Source organism: Dipodomys spectabilis, unplaced genomic scaffold, assembly GCF_019054845.1.
Source record: "Dipodomys spectabilis isolate Male_0828 unplaced genomic scaffold, ASM1905484v1 ptg000125l, whole genome shotgun sequence".
NCBI classification, from domain to species: domain Eukaryota; kingdom Metazoa; phylum Chordata; class Mammalia; order Rodentia; family Heteromyidae; genus Dipodomys; species Dipodomys spectabilis.
In genome coordinates this window covers 5,427,020-5,431,034 of record NW_024870802.1, presented here as the reverse complement: position 1 = coordinate 5,431,034, position 4,015 = coordinate 5,427,020, and the positions used below count along the sequence as shown (strand labels likewise).

At 50.2% G+C, this 4,015-nt stretch overlaps 1 long non-coding RNA gene across 1 annotated transcript; it reads right to left on the bottom strand.

Annotated features, from left to right (window-relative positions):
- Nucleotides 1-340: 340 nt before the first annotated feature.
- Nucleotides 341-3,625, bottom strand: LOC122115985. The gene is made up of 2 exons (XR_006148856.1): nucleotides 3,377-3,625; nucleotides 341-1,430 (listed from the first exon to the last, which is right to left on the bottom strand). It is a non-coding gene; the product is annotated as an uncharacterized LOC122115985 (long non-coding RNA).
- Nucleotides 3,626-4,015: the final 390 nt, after the last annotated feature.

The window sequence follows — 4,015 nt, the reverse complement described above, 5'->3', positions numbered from 1 at the left end:
AGGGGCTATTCATCAGAGACAGCTCAAGGTAATAGGTTTCTGGAACATGCCAAAAATAAAAAAAAAGTCAGAAGGTGCCAGTGGAGATTTTCCCATCAGCTTCCCTTCAGGCAAAGGCTGGGATCCTGCCTTAGGCTTGGGCTGTGGGCGGGAGGCTGGGGTCACCTCTGGGACCCCTTCCTACCAACTGCCCTCTTGCTTAGATGACATTTTTCTCACTGGTGGGTGTTTTGCTTTGTTTTGTTTTGTTGCTGGTCCTGGGGCGTGAACTCAGGGCCTGGGCACCGTCTCTGAGCCTTTTTGTGTTAACCTTCTACCACGTGAGCCACACTGCCACTTCTGGCTTTTTCTGCGTAGTTTATTGGAGATAAGAGTCTCCAGCACTGGCCCCTGGCTTTTTCTGACTTGTTTTCCTACAAGTGGAGCCCTGGTAGAGCCCCACTGGGTAGGCCAAGTGGGGCCCTGAATCACCTGCATCGCCCTGGGAATTACAGTCATACCAGCGCTGCCCCTCCCTTCCCAATGCGCTGCCTCTGCCCCCTGCTCCTCCCCCAACACACTCACAGTTGTGTCAGCTGAGTGGTCATGCTGGGACTGAAATAATACCTCCAGGGAGGGGGGCCCCACAGCCCCGCCCACTTCTGCCTGGGTTATCTGGCTCCTCTCTTCCTGTCTGATCTTGACTCCAACATCCTCTAGAAATTCCTGAGGGAGCGTGTGTCCCCTAAGCCAGTTCTGTAGCTTCCCCCACCTTCACCCCAATCTTCTCTGCCCCCCGCCTCTCATTGCATGGAGAGGAGGCCATCAAGGGAAGAAGGCCATCACATCCGCTTTGGACTGTGAAGTTCAAATTTACGTCAGGTGCTAACTTGTCTTTGATGGCGGCTGTGATGCATTTCCTGGGCTTGGATAGCGTTGCAGAAGGCCTGTCCGGTCACCAGCCTGCACATTCCAGTCGACTGCAAGGCAGGAAACATGACGTCAATTTTACCTGCTTTCCTGGGATTTTGCAGCCCATGACTTTTGATTAAGGAATTTGCGCTCATACAAGCCGACTCATTCATTCTACAAGTATGTGCTGAGCGCTGGCTAAGGAGGTGACGCGCTCTTGGCACTGGGGAATGAGGCTGAGAGGCGGTCCCTGGCAGCTGCCCAGCGACACGAAAGTTCCTTTCATGCTTCCTGAGGTGATGGCAGATGCTTTGCCCGCGTGTCTATGTATGTATTGCACCGAGCAGGGCTGGAGGTGATGTGGAGGGGTGCGGGGAGACAGGAAGGGAACTGGGCCTTGGGATTTGGCTCTCAGCTTTGCATCTTCTAAGTCTCATGACCTTTACTGAGTCAATTAGCCTTACAGAGTCTCAGTTTCTTCCTCTGTAAAATGGGCACAGCCATGCTTAGCAGAGCTCTCCGGGGGTTGCCATCAGGTCCTGTTGGTAAAAATAATCCTCTTAATAACCATATTTTCCTATTTGCGCATTCATTTATTGATTCATTTGTCAGTCATTTATTTACTCATTCTTTTTCCTTCCCATTCCACTACCATTGCTTGAATTATTTACTCCCTTTGGGGAAACTACAGAAGGAGCTGGAGCTACAAAGGAACTCAGACAGTAGGCAAATGATCTCCCCGGGACTCAACAGTGAAGAGGCTTCTCTCCAACTCCCAGTCCTTGATGTCTCTGTGTAGCCAGCAGACAGAAGTACCAGAAAAGTTCTGGCAAGGTCCTGAGCCTTCCTCCTTCTAACCCAGTTGAGGCTAGAAGCAGCCTGACCTCCAGCCAGGTGCCAGGGTATGCCAGCGTGCTCATGCCTTCCAATTGAACTTGTAACCCTCTGTTTCCCATTTCTCCACAAGACAAGCTCTGAAAGAAGCGGACAGATTGGGCTTCAGAGACAAGCTCACACTTGAGACAGGAAGTGGGAAGAAGGAGAGGGCCCAGCTAGATCCCGACCCCTTCCTTTAGAAAAGCTCCACAAATCTCCCCTGCAGCCCTCTGCTTAGTTCTCTTTGGACAGAACTGGCTCCTAGCTGCAAGGAAGGCTGGGAAAAAAAGGGAGAAGGATTCTCATCATTGGTTCAGGTCAAGGGTCAGCAAACTTTTCTGGAAAGAGATAGTAAATATTTTAGAGTTTGTTGGCCAAATAGTCTCTAACTACTCAGCTCTGCCTTTGTAACATGACAACCACCACATATAATATGTAACTGTCTGTGACTGTGCTTCAATAAAACTATACGTATGTTCTGTTGGGGACTCTGGGGAAAAACTATAAATACATATGTGAATTTCATATAATGTTCATGTGTCACTATTTATATTTTCTTCAATCATTTTTAAAAAGTCACTAAAAATCATTTTAGCTCAAGTTGTAGAGTACAGTGCTGGCCCTGAGCAAAAAAAAGCTCAGGGACAGCACCACCCAGGCCCGAGGTTCAAGTCCTAGTACCACTCAACAAACAAGAGACAAACAAAAACTGGAATGTGAGTTGGTAATCAGGCCTTATTCAACCACTGAAGTCTTGAGGACAAATAGCTTGTGTTATTTCTCCTCCCATTGTTATGCTTGAGTGAGATTCTGTCCTCCCAAGCTCCTGCACCTCCAGCTTCTCCTCTGGCCCAGCTTCTCCTCTCGCCCAGCTTCTCCCCTCTCACCCACCTTGTCCGCAGCAGAGCTGGGTGTACTGTGACTAAATACACAGATGCTGTAGCAGACACGCTCCCATCCCCCTCCCCCTGCCCAGAGCATCCTGGGAATATACTGTTCCCCATTCTCCAGAAGCACCCTCAAACATTTCCCTCTACATCCTGTTCTCCTTGTCACTTTCAATCTGGGTAATTAAACTCAACACCTCCAGGGCGATTAAAAATTAATTTGGCATTCAACAAGCCCGGAAATGAAATTCAGTGGGAAACACACTTGGTGAGCCCTGTTAGAAGTAATTAGAAAATGGTCCTGCTGGGGAAGATGGCTAACTAAGTCATCAGGGCAGCCGCGGAGGGGGCAGCAGGAGGGGGCACTGGCGAGGTTACAGGGGAACAAGCCACCTGCCGACCTCACGTGACTCATTTAGACTCAACTGATGCTGACAGGCGGGAGGTAAAAAGCAGTGGGTTAACAAGCAAAGAGTTTTCCTTCTAAATTGCTCTGAAGTCACAGGCTCTGCTGGTGTAGAAGCCTCTCTGTGTCCCTGCTATGGTGTATGTGCAGCTCCCCCCACCAGCCCACCAGCCTCTGCGACCCCTCTTCCCTCCCCCTCTGCGACCCCTCTCCCCCTCCCCCTCAGCCTTCCCGTCTGCACAGGCCCCTCCTGGCCCCTTCAGCATCTCCTCTCCCACGCTGTGCCCAATCCGGCCGGCATCGGTCCTCTCCTCACCTCTCCTTTCACTCCTGGCCACTGTCCTCCAAGAGTGGTCTCCCCCCGGCCAGGTCTTCGGTGCTCCTTGTCTCCCAGGCAACAGTCCCAGCCTGGAGGCTGAGATTCCCGGATGCCACCAAAGGGCATTTCCTTTTCTTGTCTTGGAAGCTGCCAGGGGCCTTCACGCCTCCTATGCCATTCAACTTGCCCATCTGGTATCTGAACGCTGTGGGCAGCCGGCAGGAAATAGCTAAGTTAACCCTTGAAGGTTAGGATGCCTTTTTTTTTGAGGCACTGAAGAGCCTGTGGGAAGAACTCGAGTGGAATATAATATTACCAATTGAATGAGAAGACGCTACAACAAGGTCCAAGGGGAAACTCTCCCTCTTTCCTGGGCATTTCTGGAAGAAATAAATTGAGCTTGTCTGATAGGGTTGCTATAGCCTAACAGCTACATATGGCTATTGAATTGAAATTAATGTAAATGGCAGACGTTTAAAATCTCAGCTCCTAGCCAGGCACTGGTGGCTCACACCTGTAATCCTACCTACTCAGGAAGCTGAGATCTAAGGATCGTGGCTCAAAGCCAAGCTGGGGAAGGAAAGTCCATGAGACTCATTTTCAAGTCCATGAGACTCTTATTTTCAAGTCCAGAAA